Source organism: Lepidochelys kempii, chromosome 26 (assembly GCF_965140285.1).
Source record: "Lepidochelys kempii isolate rLepKem1 chromosome 26, rLepKem1.hap1, whole genome shotgun sequence".
NCBI lineage: Eukaryota > Metazoa > Chordata > Testudines > Cheloniidae > Lepidochelys > Lepidochelys kempii.
In genome coordinates, this window is record NC_136405.1 from 1221642 (window position 1) to 1236856 (window position 15215).

The following is a 15215-nucleotide window of genomic DNA, read 5'->3' on the forward strand; positions in this document are numbered from 1 at the left end:
TGCGTGCGGGGCGGGGTAGGCAGCCGGAACCCTAGGTGCAGGACAGGCACGGGGCGGCAACCAAGACCTTGGGCATAAGACAGGCGGCCAGGACCAGGAGCGGAGCTAGGTGGCGCTTCCTCCCCACCCCCTGTGGGGGCTGGTCCGGGCCCCAGCCATACCCCCCCGGAATGTTACTCCGTGTCCCCCTAGGGGGGCTTGCCCCATAGATTGCAGACCTCTGGTTTATACTCCTGCACATGTGCACACAGCATGTGAAGTGCGTCTAGATGACAAGGTGCGTCGTCGTTGTGAACGGCACAAGCAGGTCCTGCTAAATGATGTAGGATGTTTTGATGTTGATCCAGGCCAACATCAACATCAACCAGGGATGCAGGCCAGCTGTGCTCGGTTCCGTTCAGAAAGGGGAATGAGCAAAACGGTTGGGTGCTGGTTTTGTAGCTTCCTGAATCTGGGGGTGTCTGGAACGCTGCGCAGTCCCCATCGTCAGCTACCGTAGCCCAAGAGCTGCTTCATGCTACGCTGTGCTACGTGGCCACTAGGGAGCCACTCCACAGCCAGCACACTGGTGCTTTGACCATACCTCCTCCCCTTCTGCTATTCCTCCAACATGCAGCCACCCTGGGGGTGGAATAAAGCTGTCTCCTCCTCTTTACACTAGTTAAGGCATTCCCCTATGCGAAGGGAATTTCCCAGGGGCCAGTTCAGATGGCTTTCCAGCCCCTCTGTGCTAGACGCCAGTACCAGGGATGTTTTTTGTGAGCTTATACTTAGAATGGTGTTGCCATGTCCCAGTGCACTAGGAAGGCCAGCTAAAAATGCAGGATGGCTGGAGAGGTCCAGCAGAGAGTGCCACTGAGTCAGCATGGCAGATGTGGCCACTCTCAGGAGGAGCAGTGGTGTGAGAAACTGACCCCATGGGACAAAAGATGAGAGGTTTTTCGCAGGAGGGGTGGGTGAGATTCTGTGGCCTGCGTTGTGCAGGAGGTCAGACAAGATGATCATAATGGTCCCTTCTGACCTAAATATCTATGAATCTATGAAAAGCAACTTTGGTGTCAACCTTCTTAGCTGGGAGTGGAGTTTCAACACTTGGCTCTACACTGACCCCTGCAGGGGAAGTTCTAGTGAGCTCCAAAGGGATGCACCCTCCATCTGCTCCTCCCCAGCTGCAGGAGTGGCTGACAGGTGGAATTAAGAGATGCTCTGGGCCCACAGCCCCAACCCCACGAAAGAACTGGCCATCCCCAGAACCTGCAACCATGTTTCTAACCATGATTCCTATAGTTTATTTAAAGGCAATCAGGTCATTGGAGGAGAAAATACAGGGAGCAAAATATCTTCCTTCCATTGGGTTACGCATTTTCCAGCAATGAAGCTGCAAACACAGTCCTGTTTCCTGTTATACACTAAATCCGTCTCTGCACATGCAGGAAAGCAATTCCTGCTGTGCCCCAGAACCCTGTAAAACATTAGCTGCCAGCAGCAGAATGTCTTGTTACTGCCAACTAAGTCATTCATATGAGGGTTTAGTGCAGGGCATTGGGAAATGCAGGTTTCAAAGATACCAAGCAACTTACATCACTTTAGGAGGGTAATTGGCTGCACTTGCTAAAAGAAGAACAGACTTTCACTAAGACTTGCTGATTTCTAGCTCCAGTTGTTTTTCCAAATCACGTTTTTTCCCTGCATGAAGTAATTTTTATTCCAACCCCCCCACTAAATTTCAGTCTCTAGTTCCCTTCTTTCTCCAACAACTTTAACAGTGACATATCAGCCACAGTGTATTGTTTGAAATTTTTCCACATCAGAGATTTCACTGACTGCAATATAGCCCATATCCAAAGATCCTTCTGGGTAGTGCTTTCCATCTGATAAATCACCTTTAAACTGGTGCAGTTGTTTCTAGTACAGACCATATACAAGAGGTAGAGCAACACAGAATGGTTTTTCAGCACAGGCCAGCCTATCATTTTAACTTCCCAGCCTTTGAAAATATAAAATGCTAAGAGAATCTATCTCGTAAGATTATTACTGTGCTCACTCCCCTAAAGCAGCCTGAGTGCTGCACGTCTGCCTGTCACTCTACCGCACTATTCCTGCATCTTCAGACATTGCATAAACACACCAAAAAAACGTGAACAGAGCAGGTATTTCTTCCCACTAGGAGTCAATAATCAGCAGCAAAACAGACAGGACACCATAGAGTGACTTGTGCAAACTGCACACAAAGCATGGGTTCTCTGTATCTGAGAACTTATATGGTCTTCATCACCATAGTATCTCAGACCTCAGTCATTAAAGGGTAGAGTAGGGAAGTCTTATCCCCATTTTACAGATGGGGAACTAAGGCCCGAGGTAGAGTAAGTGACTGACCCAAGGAATCTGTGTCTGCACTAGGAACTGAAACCGGGTCTCAGTCCAGTGCCCTGTCCACTAAACCATCCTACCTCAACCTCAGCACAGGGATCTGGCAGGATTCTGAAGAACCCCTGAAGGGCAAGTTCCCAGGGACCCTCCCAGCTGGGAGAAGATACAACAATGGGGAGTTTAACATTAAGCAGGATTTGTAACATTACAAAACAACAAAATGGTGGTGAAATGCTCCCTGCTGTATTTGACCATAATGGAACTCAGCCATTGAGTGAGGGGCTTGCCTAATCTCTGGGGTCTGAGGGTGCTGACAGGGTTAATTATCTCAGTGATGGAGTAGTTTAGATTCTTTAATCTAGCAGGAAGGAGTGTGTCTGACTCTTTCTCCTCGTTTCCATTGCACTGATTATTCAGCATCTGAATCTATGTTCCTTGAAATGTTCTCATGATGCTCAGCAAGGTGCAACAATGCCCATTGCTGTACAGTGCGTGCCTCAGATCCTACTTATAAGTGCAGAGAACAAGAACAGACTGAAGAGAACAAATCCTCTCTGCCAGTTGCAATGGCAGTTCTGGTGCTGTGCAATCCACCTCCTGCCTGGAATGGCCCTTCCCTTCACAGCAAGGCAGCTGGAAGCTACTCTTTTGTGATGCTGCTCTCTCCAAAGCTACATCACCCCTGCACAGCTGAAGGAACAGAACAAAAGAGACAGCTGTCCTTCTGCTACTGCGTCAGAGGCTTTACATCGGAGGAGTCACTGGCCATGCTAATTGCTGAGAAATCCTTATACTAATTGTATGTGCAGAGACAGCTCTTCTGTTGGTTTTTTTCTTCCCCTTCCACTTCAGGCATCTAGTAATTCTTGCATTCCTCCATCACTGCTCCCATGCTGTAATTAATACTTTTTGGCCTGACCATGTCCTTTAATTCATAAATCATAGAAGTGTAGGACTGGAAGGGACCTTGAGAGGTCATCTGATCTGGTCCCCTACACTCATGGCAGGACTAAGTATTATCTAGACCATGCCTGACAGGTGTTTGTCTAACCTGTTCTTAAAATCCTCAAATGATGGGGATTCCACCACCTCCTGCTGACACATCCCAGAAGGATGAATGGGTTTGGAATGGATTATTGGTTCCCAGTGAGGCCAGTAATTCAGATATTGAAGATGAAGGCCTCTACATTTCTGAGAGTCACACATGGACCAAATGAGGCCCTTGCATTTTTCAAGAGCTGAAATAGAGCTCGGGGGATGCCTTATAGGCTGTGGCAGTCAGAGCACATTGATGGGGTCTGTTGCCTCCTCTGCCACTGACCTGCTGCATAACCTTGGGCAAGTCACCTTCCCTCCTCTGTCTTCCCCTCTGTAAAATGGGGGTGATAATACTGACCTACCTCACAGGGATGTTGTGAGTAATTAGTTTTCATTATTTAAGTCTTTTGAGGTCCTCTGATGAGAGATGCTGGAGATGGGAAAGCCACAACTGTTTAAGAGTGGGAGATGTAATGCATTGCAGTTTTGTCATAATGATGCATCCTGCAGTAAATCTCCATTTGCTGGGGTTTAGGAAAAGTTGTGAGGGGAAGGAGATGGAATTATAGCTACATGGCTCCAGCCCCCAGCACTCCCACCTTCTGCTGTCCCAAATACATATTTTTAAAAAATCCCCATCTCCCTCAAAAAAACAAACAATCCCTCAGCTCCAAGCCACTTTGCAAACTGAGCACAAGTATGTGATCTCACTTTGCAGGTGACCAGATCCCCAGGCCCACTTATTCCAAAGGAGGAGCAAATAGATAATACACAAATAAAGGTCAGCTGAGTATAATCCAAAATGAGGGAATGACTGCACTGCACTGTGTGTGATGTACGCCCAGAACAATGGAGAGGAGAGAGTAAGAAATGAGCCAGTTAAGGCTTTCCGAAATCCAGAATCAAAGAGGCTTGCTGGTGGCCTCTGGGCCATTTCAGACTCAGCAGCGAAGGGGAAGAGTTTGACCAGCTGAGTTACTGAATGCATCTCCTGCAGGGCCCCCTCCCCGAACTGTCACAGACTCCTCAGAGCACAGCAAGGGAGGAGCAGACCTGGGCAATAAAGGGATGGATGAAGTCACAGACTCTGACAGACTTCTGGTACGCAGACAGTTTTCAGGACAGAATGAGCAAAGAGACTGTGCAGCAGGTTGGAATCCAGCATAAGAGTAACCAGACACTTGACGCCTCTGGGCATTTCTGTAAGAAGGATCAAACTGACGGGACAAGGCACTGGCCTCCTGGTTTAGCAGTTAAGCAGGCCACAGAGAGGCTTTTTTTAAAATGAGCTTGCCAGATAAAAGAGAGAAATCGGGACAAAAGGTGACAATTCTGGTGTGGGATGAGAATATGCAGAGGGGAACGATACACATGTTTTGGCCTGGGCACAGTTTGGTTTTAAGGTCCCTAAAAGTAGTCAAAGGATTCTTGGGTGTTGCTACAACCCCAGTGGGCACTTGAGGAAAGTTGATCAGGGGATGTTTTTATGGCTATGAGAAGTTTGTAAGGCAGCCAGGGCCTGGATAATGGGGGGTTTTAATTACGCTGATACTGACGGACAAAATAACTGTGCCGAAAACCCCAAAAGGAAACCGGCTGCTGGAGGGGAGCGCAGGCTCGATCCATACACAGTGTGTTAACTCACCTGAGTAGTCTGAAGCCTGTGCTGGCCCCAGTGCCAGGAAATGAGCCGAGTATGATAAATACAGTCGGGAGGCATCTGGAATCCAAATGTTTACAACATTGTTCAATTTCAAATATCCATGAGAATCAAAGCGCTAAAGGAGGTAGCCGCAAAGCTTCTGGTTTTACGGGGCTGCCTGTGAGGAAGTATGAGGTGCCCTCAGGGACTGAGGCTGGGATTCCACCACGAGGAGGAAAGGCTGCAAATGGTGGGAAATATTTCAGGGACTGTTGCAGAGATTTGTAGAAAATCTCTTGATGCATCAGGGAACTGAACACAGCTCTCCAGCTACAGCCCCAACCACTGCACCAGCCTGCCTTTTTCCTGAGGGGGTGACGGCCACAGGCTGTTTGTTGTCGAGGCTGCTGGAGGCTCAGGGCTCATCCCTCTGGGGAGAAGGAGGCGTGTTGGGGAGAAGCTTCAGTCTTTTCTACGGCCAGTCCCTGGAAACAGCAAGCTGCTGGTGGATTTGCCTGCATTCCTCAGCCCAAAGCAGCAGGAAGCTCTGTGTAATTTAGGTCCCCTCATTAGGCTCCCCTGAATTTTCTTCTATTTTATTTGCAAGGAAAAATAATAGAAACAATTCGGGGCTTAGGGGAGCTTAACGAGGGGGCTAAATTACACAGGGCCCAGTAAAATAATAGTATCCAGTGAGTTCTCCCAGGGGCCATTTGCCAGAGCGTGGATTTAGTGAGGCTGTTTACACACACACCTGTTGCCAGCGGCTGCTTGCCATAGAGTCACAGCAAAGAAAGTGGAGCTGATGGCAGGCCTGTGTGTCAGTGCGGCACAAAACCCTGGCTGGCTAAGTGTGACCAGGACTGTGCTTGATGAAAAGGATGGAGGATGAAGCTAGGGCTGAGACGCGCTTGATTTGCTACCAGTGTAACCTGTCCCCCTCTGGGCCCAACCCACAGAGATATGGGTCTGGTACAGTTCTTAGTTTGAGTGTCTGGGTTATAGAGATTCCTGTGTGCAGCTGAAGAGGTCCCCAGTTCAATCCCCTTGGCCTAGTGTGGGCCAAAATGGCAGCCACCCATATGCGGTGGCTCATCTGGGATTCAAACTGTTGTGGGCCACACGTGTATGAGTTGAGCTTCCCCAGCCCTGAGAAAGCAGGTAACCCCGTGGGCAGTGTGGACTAGCGATCCCCAGCCCACAGAAGCTCTGGGTGTGTTACAGCTCTTAGCTCAGGCTGTGACCACTTATGCTTTTAGTTCTGGAGGTCACCAGTAGCTGTCCCCCAACATTGTAACTGGGGGCCCCCTGCCAACTTTCTTTCCCTCCAGCTCCATAATGAGCACATTGCAGGACTGGGGCCTCGGGCTGTGGCAAGCCCTGTGTCCTGGGAAGGCTTGAGGTGAGGGTGCAGAAAACCTACTAATTTGTTTAACAAAACTCCCCCCATGCCTCAAACTCAAGAGGGAGGCAAACTATCCTGGGGCACTCCCGTGTAAATGCTAGTACTTGGCTCCTGGGGAATATGCTGCGTGCATGAAGAGCCGAGCAGCGTGTTTGGCTGGTGTCATGTGAAAGGAGGCCTGGGGGCGTACAAAAGCCTTTTAGAGCAGCTAAAGAGTATCCACTGCTAGGATTGTTCTTTCTTCCTTTCTGTACCTTACATCTGGTGCATCCCAAAAGCAAATAATTTGATCCTTAAATGCATTGTGTTTCTGGGATAAGCATGTCTGGTGGGACAGGTTTAGCAGTTCCCAAGAGGAGGGTGAGTTCTGTGAGAGGGAGGGAAAACTGCTCCCCTGTTTGGTGCAGCTCTGGGGAGTCTTTCCCAGCCCCTCCCTGCTATCAGAGCAGAACTGCCCCCAGCTGTGAGAGTGCAACAGCTGGTCAGCGTGAGCTGATGTGGGCGGCCAGGCAAGGAGGCTCGGGTGAAATTACAGGATTTGTGGTCTTTTTATTGGTGGGTTTGGTCTCCTGGGAGAGGTGAATACAACTTTATGGTTTGGGTATTCAGCAGAGTTAGAGGGGGCTGGGATTGCTCTCAGCTGGAGGAAGAGCACTTTCTCACTGGGGCTCATTAGCCTGATACCGCTTCCTTTTCCTTTTCAGGGGTTATGTACTGGATCCCAGGCTGGCTGTTGTCTGAAGTCTGGAGGGAGCAAAGGATTCTCTAAGGACTCTGACCTTGTGGGAGCAAGTGACTGGTAGGAACTGTTTTAATCTATGAATAGTTGTGGTTTTACTGCCTCCATAGGTCAGCCTGCTGCTGTTGGGTGGAGATGGTGCCTTCCTCACTGGGAAATGTTTCTTACCCAGGGTTAATCAGCTAAGCCCTGCCCCTGCACTGAACTCTGCGTGTGCAGACTGCTGAGCCTGCCTGGACCCCTACTGAAGTCAATGGGGAATCAGGTGGGTTTGGGGGAGACCATCTGTGTGGAGCTTGTTGCAGAGCTGGGGCCTAGGTTTGTTCTTTAGGTGTGTGCTTGTGTTATATGCCTGATCTAAAACATACAGGGTGGTCAGGCTTCATAGAGCAAGCCCCCACTCGCCCACGTAAAGGTGCTGAACTGCATCAACACAAAATAAATGACTGAGTTATTCTAACCTTGCTCTGAGGGGTCCTCTCCAGTAGTTCTAAGCTCTTTCTAGCCATAAAACACACACGGATGTGAAGGACAAAAGTTCTCCAAAGAAAGACATGCTCAGTGTATCTACCCCCCACTCCCCATCCAAAACAGCGATTCAAATCACAGTGCTGGGGCTGCTGTGTTAATGTGACATGGCTCTGATCCTGCAGATTTGCAACTGGAAGCTAAGGGAAGGGTCTATGTAAATCTCTGCAGGATCAGGCCCTATGTTTGTATCGGTGTTTGACAATATGGTGGGACCTAGGGAGGGTGAGAGTGGTGCTGTGCTGGGATTGTTGTTAATGTGATGCAGCTTCTGGTTGAGGCTGCCAGCTAGGGACGCTCCTTCGCTTTCGGTAATGTTCAGACAAAGCTGGTCCTCCGCTGTTTGCCCTCTCTTGAGTCAAACTTACTTTAATATGGACGTGTTGTATATTACTAGAGTGCTACGCACATGGATTTTAAAGCAAAGGCGTTTGCCTCCTATCCCAATGCTGGGAAGGGATGTTCCAGGGCAGCTTGGCATAAACTTCAGTCTCCAAATGGCCAAAGCCCTGGTGTGTCAGGTCCTGGGCAGCATGATGTGCTTTGGAGCACGGCTCATTGGGGCAGTGTAGCTGCGGAATATTTCCCTTTCTTTATTCTCTGAACTGCTGCCGATCACGTAAGGGCAGGGCCATTCTGTGAAGAATGGTGCAAAGGCTACTAGGAAGGTTGGAGACTCAAATGATGCACTGAAGAAGCAAAGGGGCTGTAATGCATGTGGCCATTCTATGCTGCCATGTGTGATTCTTCTGGAGGGACCAGCAATTGGAGGAGAATAAAATCAATTTCCAAGCAAGTGTTTTTACTAGCTGGTAAAAGGTGCTTTTGAACAACACCCCTTACCTTCTTCCTGGTATTTCTGGTGTTCTCTGTTTTGGATAAGGTGGGGAACCACTTTATTGAAGGGGTGTGGCTGTGAGCATCACTCGTACTATAATGCATTCCATGAAATTTGGGGCACTACAAATAGATGCATGGGCAGCAGCCCTTTTAATTACCCTAATCTCTTGAGGGAGCTGGGAGTCTACTTTCCAACGCAGTGCAGATGTGAAGGTAGCAGTGCCTGTCTAGAACGGTCATGTACTCAACAGCCAGGGAAAGTTAAACTGGGAGATGCTGTGGCTTGTGTCTTTTCTGCATCCAGTGCACTGACGAAGTGTAGCTTTATGGGGGAAAGGCTCTGAGCAGTGCCCAGGGTTTGATCGGGAAACACTATCCCACTAGGAGGGTGGTGAAGCACTGGAATGGGCTCCCTACGGAGGTGGTAGAACCTCCATCCTTGGAGGTTTTTAAGGCCCAGCAAGACAAAGCCCTGGCTAGGATGATTTAGTAGGTGTTGGCCCAGCTTTGGGCAGGGGGTTGGACTAGATGACCTCCTGAGGTCCCTTTCAACCCTGATCTTTTAGGATTCTATGACCCTCAGTACAGCCCCTTTCAAAGTTGAACAGAATGTGGTATATTGCAGATGTGGAAATATATTGTATGGAGGGGATTTTCAGGCTGGAAAGAATTGAACTTGGTGATTATGTATGAAAAAGGGATCGTAACTGACTTCACCGCCAGTCATTTTCCACCAGCCTCTCAGCAAAGTTGTCTCCCAGGCCCCTTTGTGACTGTCTGCTGGAAATGTGATGTTAATCATGCTGCTGGCCTGAGACTCACAAGGACGCTTGTTCCAAACTGAAATCACTTCTCTGCTTTCTGTAGCAAGGAGTTAATGTTCTAGCCTGCTTTCCACTCGGTTGTCGTCATCCTCCACCAGGGATGACACCGAGATGGTTGTTAGTCTTTGTCCTCCGGCAGGAATCCCAGCCCATCTTAATTAAAGAGGCAAAATGCTACCCAGTGTAACAGTCACAGTGCCGCTGCTGCTCCTGGCCACTCTGCTCTGTGGCACTGGGCACTAGAGGAGCTGGTCTGGTGCCGCAGCTGCTTTAAAGTTGAAGCGTGACACATTCTGTTATTGCTCATTTGCTTCATGATTGAAATTCTGCTCAACTTCCGCCTCCAGTTGGTGGGGAGAATGGGGGAGTGCTGTTGCTTGCTGAGAAACTTCCTATCCCTATACTAGGCAGAGTAAGGTAGAAAAGAAGTGAAGGGATTGTGAGGAGCTGGCTGGCATAGCAAGTACAGAAATGAATCTGGTTGAATAATCCCAATGCGTGTCAGAAGCACCACTGGGGAGTGGTTATGTGATAGCCACCCACGCACCTGATTCTCCAGGTGGAATGCCACAAAGAAAAGGGCAATTCCTCTCTCCGGTCACACCTACACAATGCCTTGCTCTCTAGTTAGCATGTATTCAGCTCTTAAATCTTTCACTACGTGTGAGAGGGGATTGCTTGGCCCAGAGTCCTTCATATGAAGTATTAGTCCTTTGTGACCAATATGCAACATTAAAAAGGCCTCAGGCATCAAGTGTGGTTGAGACCAGTTTGTGTGTGGGTGTGTGTGAGAGAGATCATTTACAGTTGACCTAAATGAAAATCTTATACGGTAGTTTGCGAAATGGCTAATGCACCATAGACAAAGCATAGTGTCTTTGTTAAAGTTTAAAATACTTTGTTTCATTGTATTTTTAGGTATAGGGCCCCTTAAATAATTTACCACTGTGTATGTACCTTCAATCACAGCTCAGCTGAGGCCTTGTGATGTCTGGATCTTGTGATCAATGAGAGAGATCAGTGGTTTGAATACAAGATAAAAATGAATCAAAGCTCTAGTGAAGTAGCTGTCCCAAAATGCCATGAAAGAAAGCTAGGTGAGGTCTGTGCAAATCTTCCTTGTTTGAAGATGTTATCAAAATCTCAGCAGCTGGTGAGTCTCTTTGCAGGAACTGAGTCTGATGATTGAATTGTCTGTGTGTAGTTGAAGGAATCTCTCTTCTATGTACTTGGTAAACAAGAGCCAAATTCAGTAACCACTCTGGCTTGTGTACACAGCAGAGACACATGGAGTTTGTGGGGGGGGGGGAGGGGGAGAACAATTTGCAGAGAAGGTGGAGAGATTTTAGCCATTCTCCCCAATAAAATAACATGTTACAAGGCAAACTCTGCATGCCCGTACACAGCTTAGCTCAGAAGCAGTAATTAAAAAAAAAAAAAAAAAAAAAAACTTATTGCGAAGAGTTGTGAAGTTGGCAAAAACTAATGGGCTGTTCTGGGTTGGGATCAGGTCCATTTTTTTCCCCTCTTTTTAAAAGCAAAACAAAACAAAAACCTCAGGCCCTTTGAATAAATGGCTTTAGTTTTCTCCCACCTTTTCAAGTTTCTCTATCTGCCTTCTCCTTCTCTCTTGCAGGCTCCAGAGACACTTTCCCAATACACCCACCTCCCTTTCTGAACTGGAAAAATACTTTCTGAAGTAACTTTCTGTATTGCTCTTTTGGGAGGGCTTTTGTTCCCTTCCCTGGATGCTGTAAGCACAGAGCTGTCTGAGAAGGCACTTTGAGGTAGAGCTGCTGGCAGCATTGCTTGAATTCAAAGGCTCCTGAGGCCGGAGGAGGGAGACCTTTATAAAGAGTTAGTGAGGATGTAGTCCAGTTTCCCTCCTTATTGGAGATGGGCAGCTGGTGGAGAAATGCCTGATGTTTTTGGGGAGCAAGGGAAATGGGTATCCCCATATCAGGATGTGTCTGAGCTTTCCTAGTCTAGAAAGGAAGATGAAGTGAGCTGTAGCTCCTGAAAGCTTATGCTCAAATAAATTGGTTAGCCTCTAAGGTGCCACAAGTCCTCCTTTTCTTTTTGCGAATACAGACTAACACGGCTGTTACTCTGAAACCAAGGATTATTGAGTGGTTATGGTGTCAATCCTCAAAAAGAAAAGGAGTACTTGTGGCACCTTAGAGACTAACCAATTTGTGTCTCCCAAGCCCCAGACTAATTCCATGTGTGACCCTGGGCAAGCTATGTAGTCTCTCTGTGCCTCAGTTCCCCATCTGTACAACAGGGATATTAGCACTGCCTTACCTCACAGGGGAGGGGGTGAGGATAAATGCATTAAAGACCGTGGGGCACTTTGGAGCTGTAGTGAATACATTCAACAGCACCAGTATGCTCTCTCTTATTCCAGTCTTGGGATTCTTTCCTGACACTGTGATTGCTGTTAATCTGCTGTTTGTTCCACAGTTTTGCAGTACATGTGGATGAGGCTGACAGCCCTATACATCTTGCTTGCAGTGCCAATCTGCATGAGTGCCCTTAGAATACTTATTATAGGTTTTCATTTAGCTGGAGTGATTCATTCTCTCTCTCTCTCTCTCTCTCTCTCTCGTTCATGCTGGCTTTCTGAAAGGGGCTGAAATCTAATAGACCGAGACAATCATCAATATGAAATATTTCATACATAAAACATGCAGCAGCTAGTCTTGGCCTGAGATCTAGCTGAATGAGGTTTGGCTGACAGCGACTGAAAGCAGTTGTCTGTAAACAGTCTATAGAGATGTCCTCTTCTCCTAAGCCGCAGTTATAAGGCAAAAGAGGGCACAAAATGAAACTTATCAAGGAGCTGTAATAATTCAAGCTGCCTTGTGCTGATCTCTTGGCTGCCCTTATGGGAATAAAGCCTCGATTTCAAAGGACCCTGACTCTCTCCTTACGCGGCAGGAAAGGTGGCCCTGCCAAAGCTGTTGTGGCATGGAGAAGTTGGCTGGGGGTGAAGATCTCGTGGGTGGCAATGCCAGCAAACGCTGGGCAAATGGAACAAGGGGGCGCTGATGTCAGGTGGTTTTTTTTTTTTCCCTAAAGGTGCTGATCATCTGCAGCACCCATTCACTTCAGTGAGACATGTAGGGTGCTCAGCGGCTCTGCAAATCGAGCTGTTAGAAACTCAGGCAGAAATTCTTTAAGAACAACATAGGAACGGTCCTACTGGATCAGACCCAAGGTCCATCTAGCCCAGTGTCCTGTCTTCCAACATCGGCCAATGCCAGGTGCCCCAGAGGGAATGAACAGCACAGGGAATCACCAAGTGATCCATCCTGTTGCCCGTTCCCAGTTTCTGGCAAACAGGCTAGGGACACCATCCCTGCCCATCCTGGCTAATAGCCACTGATGGACCGATCCTCCATGAACACATTTAGCTCTTTTTTTTTTTAACCCAGTTATGGTCTTGGTCTTCAACATTCTCTGGCAAGGAGTTCCACAGACTGACTGTGCTTTGTGTGAAGAAATACTTCCTTCTGTTTGTTTTAAACCTGCTGCCTATTAATTTCCTTTTGTGACCCCTGTTCTTGTGTTATGAGAAGGAGTAAGTAACACTTCCTTATTTACTTTCTCCAAACCAGTCATGATTTTATAGACCTCAATCATATCCCCCCTTAGTCGTCTCTTTTCCAAGCTGAGAAGTCCCAGTCTCATTAATCTCTCCTCATCTGGAAGCCATTCCATATCCCTAATAATTTTTGTTGCCCTTTTCCGAACCTTTTCCAATTCCAATATATCTTTTTTGAGATGGGGCGACCACATCTGCATGCAGTATTCCAGATGTGGGCGTACCATGGATTTATACCAAGGCAATGTGATATTCTCTGTCTTATTCTCTATCCCTTTCTTAATGATTCCCAACATTCCGGTCGCTTTTTTGACAGCTGCTGCACATTGAGTGGATGTTTTCACAGACCTATCCACAGTGACTCCAAGCTCTTTCTTGAGTGGCAACAGCTAATTTAGACCCCATCATTTTATATGTATAGTTGGGATGATTTCCAATGTGCATTACTTTGCATTTATCAACATTAAATTTAATCTGCCATTTTGTTGCCCAGTTCCCATGTTTTGTAAGGTCCCTTTGTAACTGTTCACAGTCAGCATTGGAATTAACTGTCTTAAGTAGTTTTGTATCATCCGCAAATTTTGCCACCTCACAGTTTACCCCTTTTTCCAGATCATTTATTAATATGTTGACTAGGACTGGTCCCAATACAGACCCCTGGGGGACACCACTATTTATCTCTCTCCATTCTGAAAACTGACCATTTATTCCTACCTTTGTTTCCTATCTTTTAACCTTAGAGACTAACCAATTTATTTGAGCATAAGTACTTGAGTGCCACAAGTACTCCTTTTCTTTTTGCGAATACAGACTAACATGGCTGTTACTCTGAAACCTATCTTTTAACCAGTTACCAATCCATGAAAGGACCTTCGCTCTTATCTTTGCACAGAGAATATTCCTTAATGATTCTGTCAATCACAGGCTACTTTATGGTCAGCTCGTACAAAGAGGCATTCACAGAAGCCATTCCAATGGGCCAGAGGTGGACGCTCTGCATTTCCATTCAGGCTGTGACCTCCTTTCAGTGGATCGGCTTCAAAGGGGAGATCAGCTGAGTTCTAAACCCAGGAGGTGGCAGGCAGGGCTTTGGTGGTACAAGGGGGCTGGAATTCTCAGGCCTCTGCCAGGGGTGCAGGAGACATTTTAAAGGAGAAATATTGTGGGGTAGAACTGACCTCCATGCAGGGAGCTAGCCTGCAAGGGATCTCTTTCCTGCTTAAAAGTTCCCCTGTAGCAGGGGACCACAGTCTTAAACTCTCATTCAGCTGTGAAATCATCACCCTTTGCTGCATGCAGTGCAAGTCTCAAAGCCGAAGGACAGCAGCTACCTGCACTGATGCTGTGACTGTCCGTGATGATGGGCAGTGTAGCACCTGCCAACGTGACTCAGTGTGAGCTGGTACAGAATGTCCAAGGGGAAGGCCCCAGAGGAGATGCAGTAGATAGCGCAGTTTTCCTCCTTGTTCTAGGGCATCTGTCCTAGTGAAATGACACATTCCCAGAACTCCATCCTTACCAATGTGTGACAAGAATAACTTGGGGTTTTATGGTTGTCCTGCTAAGATCTTAATGCTTATTTAATCAACGCAGTTCAGACTGGAGGGAGGGTGCAAGTACATTCAGGTGCTTAATGGACCATTTAAAAACTAATACCAGACTCCCTGACAACTAGTCAATTGTTTTAGCTTCTTCCCACATGGTCTACTCATTTCTCTTCTCTGTCATCATCCACTGTCCTCTCTCAGGACAGTTTTGAAAGACTTGAGCATAATTCTAGTGACGGAATAATTACAGTGTTTGTAAGCTGGAGAAAGCTGTGAGTAATTATGGCCCAGTTGCAGATGTAACATCTATTTACATAGGCTTAGATAGGTAATCACTAGATAAAATTGTCCATCAGCAGCACATAATAAAATGCAGAGCAACAAGGAAACCTCTGTGTTCAGACTGGATTGCTGCTGGTCCCAGCACAAGTACAGGGTCTAGTCTGAAAGACTTGACTTGACCTGGTGATTTTCCCTGGAAGAATGTTGTCCTTTGATAGCTTGCCCGGATTAATTGGAACACAAGCATGGAAGATCCTACTTCCATGATCAGCTTCTCTTCCTTAGCAAGGAATTTCCTTTTGTGCGCACACGTGTGTGTGTAATATATATATGAAATGCTTTAATTTTTTTGGTGTTCATTTTTAATTCATGCCATGAACGATCCCTAAACGC

At 47.2% G+C, this 15215-nt stretch overlaps 1 long non-coding RNA gene across 1 annotated transcript in view; it reads left to right on the forward strand.

The window, feature by feature from the left end:
* Positions 1-7160: 7160 nt before the first annotated feature.
* Positions 7161-15215, forward strand: part of LOC144929904 (uncharacterized) — a 60307-nt gene continuing 52252 nt past the window's right edge. The window contains exon 1 of the long non-coding RNA XR_013635068.1: positions 7161-7254. This is a non-coding gene — a long non-coding RNA (uncharacterized LOC144929904). The remainder of the gene's footprint in view (positions 7255-15215) is intronic.